The sequence below is a fragment of the Phacochoerus africanus genome, chromosome 3 (assembly GCF_016906955.1).
Source record: "Phacochoerus africanus isolate WHEZ1 chromosome 3, ROS_Pafr_v1, whole genome shotgun sequence".
In the NCBI taxonomy this organism is placed as follows: Eukaryota; Metazoa; Chordata; class Mammalia; order Artiodactyla; family Suidae; genus Phacochoerus; species Phacochoerus africanus.
Window position 1 is genome coordinate 188,879,703 of NC_062546.1, and position 11,687 is coordinate 188,891,389.

General features: G+C 37.8%; 1 long non-coding RNA gene across 1 annotated transcript; it reads left to right on the forward strand.

Moving 5' to 3' along the window:
* Window positions 1-3,441: 3,441 nt before the first annotated feature.
* On the forward strand, window positions 3,442-10,384 carry LOC125122277 (uncharacterized). Its single transcript, XR_007133753.1, has 3 exons — window positions 3,442-3,682; window positions 5,898-6,042; window positions 9,966-10,384. It is a non-coding gene; the product is annotated as an uncharacterized LOC125122277 (long non-coding RNA).
* The last annotated feature ends 1,303 nt before the right edge of the window (window positions 10,385-11,687 follow it).

Consider the following 11,687-nt stretch of genomic DNA (forward strand, 5'->3'; position numbering starts at 1 on the left):
AGTTTTGAATGCCCAAAATTCCTTTTGTTAAGTCTCCAATTTATGCCTCAGAGATGGAAGTGGGTTTTTTGTTTGTTTTTGTTTTTGCTTTTTTAAAATATGCTAGGATTTAGGGTGAAAAATGATATATGTATATAATATTTATGTATTATATATATAATAGTATATTATATATATATATCTTCCATGATAAGTGTTACCTAGCACACTGTCATTACTTAAATGTCTGTTCTTCTGGTTATGCTTTCCCCATCGCTTTAGCAAGGTCAGGTATAGAAGGGAGTTTTGATGTTTGTTTTGTGGATTTCATCGTCGAAACCCAGCTCTAGCCTTTTCATATTCAGGCTTTGATAAGCAGCGTCTCAATGGATTGGTCCAGTGCTTAATATCAAATTCCATTTAATGTCCTCCCAAAATGAATGAACTAAGATTTCATTTATATGTAACTTGACCTTTTTAAATATTTACGATAGGAGTTCCCATAGTGGCGCAGTGATTAATGAATCTGACTAGGAACCATGAGGTTGCAGGTTAGATCCCCGGCCTTGCTCAGTGGGTTAAGGATCCGGAGTTGCCATGAGCTGTGGGGTAGGTTGAAGATGTGGCTTGGATCTGGCGGTTGCTGTGGCTCTGGCATAGGCTGGTAGCTGCAGCTCCGATTAGACCCCTAGCCTGGGAACGTCCATATGCCACGGGTGCAGCCCTAGAAAAGACAAAAAGACAAAAATAAATAAATAAATAAAATTAAAGGTTTAAGATAAAATTTGTCATAACAACAAATGCAGTTCTGGTTAAGGCAAATGTTCTGTCTGGGGCTCTATGCACTTTTTCTGTAAGGAACCAGTTTGTAAATATGTTGGGCTTTAGGTCCCATGTAGTCTCTGTTACAACTACCCATCTCTACCACTTGATCATGAAACAAATAACATACTATGCAAACAAATGGGTGTGGCCGTATTCCAATAAAACTTTATTTACAACAACAGGTAGTCAGCCTGCAAGTACTGTTTGTTGACTCCTGTTCCCGGCCCTTACATTCTGCCACAAATATCTTTGTTTTGCTTTGTGTATCATGTTTATAGCAGTGGTAGCCATCTTTAAACTTGAATAGAGAAGAGACAATAGATTTCAGAAGACAAGAGTACAGCCATTAGAACTGTGAAATGCCTAGATTTCCAAACAAACAACAAATTAAGACAGTTTAGTCAACAAACACTCCCCTGTGTTAAGAGAAATGAGTCACTAAAGAGAAAACATATACTGAGGTAAACTCTTGGTTTGAAAGAATTTAAAATAAGGATCTGGCAAATTTGTAGCCTAACTGTAAAGCCTCATTCATGCACACAGTGAAAAGGATGTTGCTGTAGAAAAATGATAAAGGAGTTAACTTATGTAGATAGATGAGTACTTGAAAGGCATGGCTACATAAAGTGACATCCAGCCATGTAAGCAACAAAGCTGTGTCTCTTGATTGCTAATTAAGCCCATAAATTCTTGGGAATTACAGGCAAAACAGCAAAAGCCAAAGAGAGAAGCCAAAAATAAATAAATAAATAAGGGAACCTGCCTTACTTTGTTCTGGTCTTCCTTGGCAACCATTCTCAAAGCCATGAAAGGTAGGAAGAGAAACTTGCCTGTTAAAGAAGCCAGTGGTTTTTCACTAGCAAATGTCATTTCCAAAGATCATATATTGATTTAAACTTTCAACTTTCTTCAAGAAATATTTTTTATAGGCCTACACTTGAGTCAAGCCTCTTTTTTCAGCACTGAATATGCAAGAGAGGGTAAGATGTGGTTGTTCTGTGGTTTCTATCATAATATAACCATAAATTCCTCATGAAATTCTCTGCCTTGTAGATCAGAAAACTAGTTTTATTCCAACCTGAAAAGTAAAGCAATGAATTCCTAGCAACTTCTCTGGGAAGGATTTAGTAGTTTCTTTGACTTCGTGCAACTAGAGAGAAATCTCTCTGACACTGGTTTCTTTTGTAAAAATTGTACTTAAATTTTAAAGAAAGAATGTTAGATATTCATTTCTGTCCATTTTCTTACCTCTTTAGTAAGAGTGAATTTATAATTAATATACAATAAAACTGACCTTTTGGAATCTATGATTCTATGAATTTTAACACAAGTATGGATTGACATGAACACTATGATAATCAAGATACCAAAGAGCTCTTGCACACCCCAAATTTCTCCATGCTGTTTCTTTATGTTCACTCCTTCCTCCATCTCTACTCCCTGGAAACCTCTGATTTGTTCTCTATCACTATAGTTTTAGCCTTTTGAGACTTTCATAGAAAAAGAATCATGCAGCATGTAATCTTCTGAAAACTGCTGTCTCCTTTTACTCAGTATAATGGCTTTGAGAACAAGCCTAACTGTTCCATATGTCAGTAATCCATTCCTTTTTATTGGTGAGTGATTTCCAATTATATTGATGTATCATGAATTGTTTATTTACCCATTGAAATATGGGTTTGTTCCAGTGTTTGGTTATGATAAACAGAACTGATCTAAACTTTCACGTATAGGTTTTTACGTGAACATAAGTTTTTATTTAACTTGGGTTAATATCTAAGAATGGGATGCTAAATCATGTAAGAAGTATATCTTTAACTGCAAAACTGTTTCCCCAGTGGCTGTACCATTTTGCATCCCCGACAGCAACGTTTGAGAGTTCCAATTTCTCCATATCCTCACCAGCAGCTGGTACTGTCAGTTTTTTGTCTTCGTTTTTGTTTTAAAGTCATTCTAATTGGTATGTAGTAATATCTCATCATCTTTCCTTCAAAAAAATTAATTTTCTCTTTCTGGGCTTCTCTTTTATACTCTCACTAAAAACTGTATCTTCTAATTCCCTTTTCCGTCCTAAGTGCTGCAGAATCTATGCCTTAAGGAAGATTGCACTTGTTCTTTCAACATCTGTTTTTTTCTTCTTTTTCTCCATGGTTGGTAGTTTCAAGCTAATCATAGATATAATTCCTGTTTCAGAAGGAACAAACTTATTTGGTTAGATTGAGCTAGTGAGTAAGTTGTTAATGGGGAGTGAATCACCCACTTTGGAGCAACACCCCTATTTGCCAGGGATCAGCCATGTTGACTCAGGTGTGTGTGGTGTTTTTTAAGAGCAGAACCTAATTGTTCCAGCAAGGTAATGCACCTACAAATTAAATTAAGGCTTGACATCTAAAGGAGATTCCCAACAAATACTGCACATCTCTCTATATGTTGACAATCTACATAATAACAGGGTTACACAAGTAGCTAAACACCAGAAGGACAAACTTGCGTCTGCATATCACATTTTTGAGTGAAGATTCTGTAGGCTAATTAACTACGGTAATGATGAAAGAGTGTAACTGGAGATTTCTGTGCAAGGATTCATTCTGAAAATTGCCGAGGCAGAGAGGGTGGAGAGGAGAAGGATGACGAGAGGGATGGTTCTGAGAGACTAGCCGGGAAATAAGGAAACCCTGGTCTAGATCCACTTCGTTGGTTATCCATTCTTTTAAAGTAGGCAGCCTTGAGGCAGCCTACAAATGGAGGTGGAGTCATGCAGAAGAGAGAAGCTTTGCAGAAGTGTGGCGGTGAGAATGGGAAAATGATATGACGAGAATGAGCCTGACGTGTTGTAAGGAAAGTGCTTGCATTTTATTCATTGGTGGTTTTCAAGATTGTAAGTAATATGTAACTTAAAAAAATAGCTTTAAAGAGAATAACTTGAAAGCTAAGGATAACTTGGAAGTAAGAGAGAAAGAAGGGAAACGTGTTGAGAGGCTCTTAAAATAATCTTGACCTAGCAACAGGGACTTGCTGTGTGGCGCAGGAAACTCTACCCACTATGCTGTGATAATCTATATGGGAAAAGAATCTGAAAAAGAATGGAGGTGTGTTTATGTAAAACTAAACCACTTTGTTGTATAGTAGAAATTCTTGCACTGGGAACTATATCTAGTCACTTATGATGGAGCATGATAATGTGAGAAAAAAGAATGTATACATGTATGTATAACTGGGTCACCGTGCTATACAGTAGAATATTGACAGAACACTGTAAACCAGCTATAATGGAAAAAAAATCATTATATATATATATATATATATATATATATATATACACACACACATATATAATGTATGTAAAATTCTCACAACCTTGTAAATCAACTATATTTCAATAAAACTTTTAAAAATGAAAAAACAAGACCTAAAATCCTGTAAACTCTGCTTTGTCTCTCATGTCCCTTCAACCTCAAATTCCTGTCTATTCCCTTCTGTACATTCATATGAGTCCTACCTCAAGTAGCACCTTGATTCTCTACTCTTGGTTACTAATGGTTCCATGCTGACTAAATTATACTCTCCTGCAGAATGCTTTGGACAAGAATCTCATATAGACAGCATACATATGGATAACATTTAGATGGTAATGGGCAGAGGCTTAAAAAAGTTTTATCAACAATATTTTCAGTATAAACTTTTTGTCTCATGCTTTATTATTTCTCATGAAAAGAGAGGTTCAAGTTCAGTGTGATACATGTCAGTAGAGCTCCTAAACCACTGTTCACTGAATATACTCCAACAGGCCTCCCCAAAACCTTAGAATAGACTAAAGACCTTTCTCAGGGCTACTTTTTCTTGATGAATTTGAAGAGAGGGAGCTGCTAGAATCTGGACAGTCCCAGGGTCCAGTCCTAAGAATAAAGTCTGTGCCAACATAGGCTCAAAACACAAGACTTGAGCAAAGGTCTTATAGGTAGTAGTTAACCAAAATGTACTTACTAAGTTGAATTGGGTCACACCATTTATTTGATGTAACATTTCTTTCTGCTCTGTTTTCTTCCTTACTGGAAGAACAAGTGAAAATGAGCAGTTAGAGGGAAACAGTTTTTGAACGAGAAAAACTTGAACCAACTAGATGTAGAAATTTAAAATGGCTATAAAACTCTTGGCTTGCGAAGACAATTTTCATGGAGGCTTTTGACAATGCACTACATGGTCTGTGTATAAAGCTCTCCGGGTGGTAAGTCTGATGATACAAAATCAAGTTTACCTTTATTTAGAGTTCAGAGAGAAATTTTCCATCAGAAATTCTTCTGATTGGCTGCCACTGTCAATTTTTCATTCGCTGGTATTTTCTACCTCTAAGTAGCCAGAGGCCATGCAGAAGGGGATAAATCCTTAAATCCCTTTATCTTCACTAGGCTCTGCTTAATTGCATCCATTTGGCCAAGAATGTACTAAATAAAATTACCAGAAAGTCAGATAATGTTAATACTATTTTCTAAGTATTACTTGGCAGTACCAACCTTCACCCCCTTCAATTATTTCATCAATCCATAACTCAATCATTCTACATTTTCTGAATGAATCCGCCCATCTGATTGATTAAAAACCAAGAAAACCCGAATTAATGTATTTGATAAGAAATGTGTTAGCATGGTCTTTTAAAAAAATATCTGAATGTGAAACTAATCTTATTATTTTGGAGGTAGGATGGAAGGTTTCACTACTTTTTTTAATAAAATGTAAGATGAATGAGCAAGATACTACAATAAGGGATATGTTACATCCATCTGCATCCGTTATATCCATCTGCATCCGTTACATCCATCTGAATCCACAGTTCGTCTCTCTATCTGGAACGGATATCACATGCAATACTTCCACACCAGATAACCTAACCAGTACCAGATTGACCCGATCAACCCACACTGGTCGTGATATCTAGTTTTCCTACTTACTAGGCAATATGTTTTTAATTGACTGCAGTTTTGTAAGCTTCTACAAGATCAATTCCATCATTTTCAGCGTTATGACTCCAAAAAAAAAATTTTTTTAAGCTCCTTTTCAGAAAATCACAGGCTTTCTTTTTATGTTTCTATTGTCAGAACCTGGGTTTGAAATTTCAGAAGAGCTGCAAAGAACAAGACCACCCTCCGGCCCCTTTTCCTTATCCTATTTGTCTCCTATAATCATACATCTGCATATAATCCATCAAAACGGTTGTCAAATATAACCCTGGGAAAAGTCGGGGTAAGTGTGACTTCACATATATTTACAGATTTGTCTGAGGCTTTGGGTATGGCCATTTACCAGTTTCATTCGTGCCAAGTTTTGGTTATATTTGGAAAACCCGATTCTAAAAGAAGAAGTAAAGTGACACAGGTTCTGAGTCTGCTGTTCATGCGAGACTTGACCTTGGGTAGAAGACATCTTGAATCACAGGGGCTATTTTTATAAATGTTGGGGTGGGGGAGAGGAATCATCTGCGCTCCTTCCACCAGCAGTGGAAAAGCCCTCAAAATAAAAGGAAAAAAGTCCAAGACGCCAAAGATAAATTTATTTTTGTTGTTAACGGCAACTCTGTAATAATTTGCATGTTGCAGACTAAGTCAAGGCATTTATAAGCAGTTTCATGGCGCCATTTTGTCACCTGTTCGACCGAGACCTATTTTACTGCATAGTTTCCAAGCACAGTTTTCAGCCTTAGAGGGCTCCCTAAACAAAATCCCATACTTCACTCTTTGAGGTTCTTGAGTTCATTCTTTTATTTCCCTGCTACGTCCATTTAATAACCTCTAAAATAGCCAGGTGGCCTAGTCTAAATCACGGAGGGTTAATTAGTCACTGTTTATTTGCAAACTTCAATCCTCTCTGCTACGAACATCTGCTTCCTGTATTCAGTGTTAGCATCTCTCTGCTCACGGTTGCTCTGATGGGGCAGATTGGTCACTGGAGCAAGGTTTCAAGGGAATTTTAAGTTCAGGTTTCTTCATGTTGGCACATTAAACAAATATCTGTTGAGTAATGACTGCATTTGGTTAGGGAGAATTTATAGGCTCATGTAAAGTCCATGGCTTCTACTAAATTTAGCATAAATTTCATCTGTTAATGTTATTTGTTACCACTGCATTAACATAATAGTGGTAAAGAAAGACAATGCAGTATTATATAGAGTTCTTTTACTATAAAGTGCAGTGAATGGCTGCCTAATAGATGGGCCCTAATTTTTACCTTGGCATCTGCCACAGGAAATAAAACTACAAAAGTGATTTTCCAGAGATTTTTATTCTTAGAAAACAAACATGTTTCACCCTTCTCCAAAGAGCTTTGAGTAGCTGAATGGTATCTTGGCTGTACCCTGGATGGCAGAGTGTCTTATCCAGTTTCCCAAGTATAGTTTAGTTAGGGTGTCTTCCAAGAAGGGCGTGTAAGAATGAGCCTCAAGAAACTGTCCATCATAACTGTGGCTCAGAAAGGCAAACCAAAAGGATCTCATTCTCTACTCCCAAGAAATGTGGGGCAGGACTTCCTATTGCGGCTCAGCAGGTTAAAAAACTGCCTAGTGTCTACGAGAATGCAGGCTTGATCCCTGGCTCCACTCAGTGGGTTAAAGGATCCAGTGCTGCCATGAGATGAGAGTCGTTTGCAGACGTGGCTTGGATCTGGTGTTGCTGTGGTCATGGTGTAGGCTGGTAGCTGCAGCTCTGATCTGACCCCTAGCCCAGGAATTTCTATCTGCTGCAGGTGCAGGCGGCCCTAAAAAAAAAAAAAAAAAAAAAACAGAAACAAACGAACAAAAAGAAATGTGGGGGTGGAGGCCTTCCCAAAGGAGAGAGCAGGAAAGAGAATACTTTATGTATACATTCCATATTTCAAATGGAATCTAATTTTTAAAATGATACAGAAGTTCCCATCGAGGCTCAGTGGTTAATGAATCTGACTAGGAACCATGAGGTTGCAGGTTTGATCTCTGGCCTTGCTCAGTGGGTAGAGGATCCGGTGTTGTGGTAAGCTGTGGTGTAGGTCGCAGAGGCGCCTGGGATCCCGCATTGCTGTGGCTCTGGTGTCGGCCGGCGGCTGCAGCTCCGATTGGACCCCTAGCCTGGGAACCTCCATATGCCCGTGGATGCAGCCTTAAAAAGACAAACAAATAAAAAATAAAAAATAAATAAAAATGATAAAAATGAACATACAAAACAGAAACAGACTCACAGATCTCAAAATCAAATTTATGAGTACCAAAGGGGAAGCATGGTGGGGAGTTAAAATAGGAGTTTGAAATTAACATGTTTACACTACTGTGTATAAATGGATAACTAACACGGACCTACTATGTAGCATAGGGATCTCTAGCAATATTCTGTAATAACCTATATGGGAAAAGAATCTGAAAAAGAATGGATAGAAGTATATGTATAGCTGATTCACTTTGCTGTACACCTGAAAGTAAATTGTAAATCAACTATAATCCAATCTTTAAAATAAAAATACTACCTATATTTCTAACACTATAAAAATTGTTTTGAAACTGATGATGATGTCTGCCATTTCAAAGTCAGACAATAGCTAAAAATAGTTTCAGCTTTTCCACCCACTACTCCCAGGTAAGAAAAACATTTTAGCCAAAGTTGAAGGATTTATTATTTGCTCTATGTCTTGAGTTATTAGGAAGAAGCTTGAATTCCAAATTATCAGGTCTGAACTAGAGGCCCGTAGTGATTCGTTGCTTCCTTCCAGACAGCCTCAGCCACAGCCCAGGAATTCAAACACAAGTGGAAAGAGGAACTCGGCTTGTCTCAACATCAATAAACTTGTCTTTATAATGAAAGACAAGACTTGTTTGCCAGACCTAGAAGGAAAACATATCTGTTTTGTGTACTGCAGAAAAGGGGTCCATGGACAGTGTCATGAAATGAAGGCAGAGGCCTTTCATGCCGGAAAGAAAGGTCTAATGAGAACCAAGGTTGCTGGCCATGCGAGGGCGGCTTGATTTTACCAAATGCTCTCAGATGCTGCCTTCAAAAGATTAACTGTTTTTTATCCACCAGTGGCTGTCCCTTTTTAGCTGGTCCTGAAACCTATTTAAATTTTGCTACTCACCTGTCTGGGGTTTGATACCAAATCAAGACAGGCCAATGGACACTGATTTGGAGTTAATACAAAGTTGGAAGAGGGTGGAAGTTTTCCATATGATTTTTTACAGGAAGAAAAAAAAAATCTGAGCCTGGATATGTTCATTTATAAGTGAAATCTTGAGGTGTATCTATTTAGGTGTGTCAGTTCCTTAAAGAGAAAGAGAGAGAGAGGAGAGGGAGCAGCTGATTTACTTTGAAGCATGAGTTTCATAAAGCCACTCTAAAATGGAGCAGAAAGAGTTGTTTCAAAAAACCAAAAATGTCTGTGTTCCTAACCTATCTTAGTAAGCTTAGCTGGCTGAGATGAGAGAAAATAATTTAATTAGGAAAAGGAACTAGGAAATTGCATTAATTTAGTGACTTAAGTATGAAAATTAATGTGAAAAAAAATGAACGTACATCAGCCAGATGCATTTTTCTATTCATGAAGAATACCATTTTCTAGTTTCCCCTTTTGGAGTGCTGGAGAGTTTGCATGCGCTAAGTACGAAGGGATGATCTTGCTTGAAGCAAGAGCCTAAGCCGTGTAAGCCTTGGTGGGTGTATTCTTTTTGACCTCTTTCTCTAGACATTCCCTAAAATTCAACTATTTTGTATTATACCTCCTTCATTAGAAGCATGAAAAGACTTCAGATCCCTGAACTCAAAGGGCAATCATTTGCATCTCCTATCTGTGGAATAAGTTGTTCCCATCGGCTAGTCCGGCAGAGGGTAATGGTTAGGAGCACAGGCTTTGGGAACACAAAATACCAAATTTAAATCGAATTTAAATTCTCTCTCAGATGACACTACTCTCTGGTTGAACTTGGGGAATTTTTTTTTTTCGGTTACCTAGTGGGAATAATAATTCTTACCTCCAAAAGCTATTGGGAGGACTAAGCCAAACTTGATTTTGTCACTCATGAGCTCTTACGTGGTACCCGGCCATGTGCTAGACTCTGAGTCTGGTGATGCTAGTGGGGTATGTATTATTTTATGTCATTTTAATAGGATGAAGTCAGAGATTCTACCCTAATCCTCTCTTTTTCATCCTGCTAGGGCGTAGATTGAATGCTTCTCTTCCAACGCTTCTTTAGAAGCAAAGAAAGAAGGTTTGATCCCTTAAGTCAAGGGAAAAAAAAGCCAAAACTGTCATTGGAGGTGTCCAGGAGAAGCAACAAGAAGATAGTAAATATAATAATGATTAAAATAAGAGGAATCAAGACATAAAGTTTTTCTTTTGTCCCAACTTAAATAATGAAAAATAACCCCCAGAGGCAGATTTCTCTTAAAGACAAAGAAACTCAAGTTTCTGAGTGCTCACTTCCTAAACATTTTCTAAATCAGTATTCACTCTCCGGCTGAATTTTGTATTATTTTCCTGAAGGAGGGTCGTCTGAATTACATCAGTTTCAAGGTACATGAGGCCTGGGTCCATCCTTGTGAAAGACATTTCTAGTTACATTTCTGCATATCACTCCTGCTCCTCTTTCATACTAAATGTTTTATTTAAATTTGGAATCTAATGTGCAAAACAAACAAAAGGAAAGTGATTATGTGATTAATTGGCCAAAGTCTCGCACTTCAAAAGCACTGACATATGTTCACTCAACAGAAGAACAATACATCACATTTGGTATTGCTTGCTCAATTATAGAGCACCATTTTAAAACATTTTAATTAACAAATAGCATATACATTAAAAAGTATATAAACCGTAAGAGAATAGCTGAGTGGATTATTAGAAATCAAAGACATCCTTGCAACAACTACCCATGTCTGAATAAATAAGCGATATGACCCACTTGGCAAAAAGCCACCTTGTGCCCGGGCATTTGTTTGCTTCCTCCATTTTTTTTTTTTAATCTGAAAAACTTCAAAGAAATGAAATAATACAATGAACATGGCACGTTTTAGCTAGACCCTCAACTGTTAACATTTAGCCACATGATCTTGCAACCTCCCCACCACCACCCTCTCTCTTGTTAAACCATATGAGAAGCATCTTGACACTGTCCTCCCAAAAATGTCATGCCTTTCCTAAGAGCAGGACATTCTCCTATATAACCTCACCAACCACCATTATCACAATAAATTAAATGTTTGCCCAGCGACATCATCTAATATCTAGTCCACATTCAAATTTCCCAAATTACCTTTTTAATTTTTTCCCCCCATCCATGATATGCAGTCAGTGTTTGGGTATTACGTCTCTTTGTCATGTCTATTTGATATATACATATATCACACATATATACATATGGTTTGTTTTTTTTTTTTTTTTTTCCCTTTGCTGTCCTGAGGCATATGGAGTTCCTGGGCCAGGGATTAGATCTGAGCCAGAGTTGCAACCTCTGCTGCAGCTGCTGCAGCACCGGATCCTTAACCCACTGTTCTGGGCTGGGAAGCAAAACCTGTGTCCCAGTGTTCCAAGGATGTCACCGATGCCCTGGCACCACCGCAGGAACTCCTCTTTGGTCTTTTTAACCCTATAACAAGCTCAGCTCTTTTTCGGCCTTCAAGACACTGAAAATATAAAATACCTTTCAGAGTGTCTCTGAGCTGCGTCTTGAAATTTGGTTTTCCGACTTTGTTGTTGTTGTTTGTGTTTACTATGTCTGCTCCTAAGGGTTGCTGCCACAAAGGTCCCAGACAAGACTAGCTACATAACTTTTGGCACCTGCACAAAATAAAAATTCAGGACCTCTTGTTCAAAAAGCAGGGAGGAAAATGCCACTTAAGTTACTAAAATATAAAGCTTTGGTCTTTAAAAATAGTTTA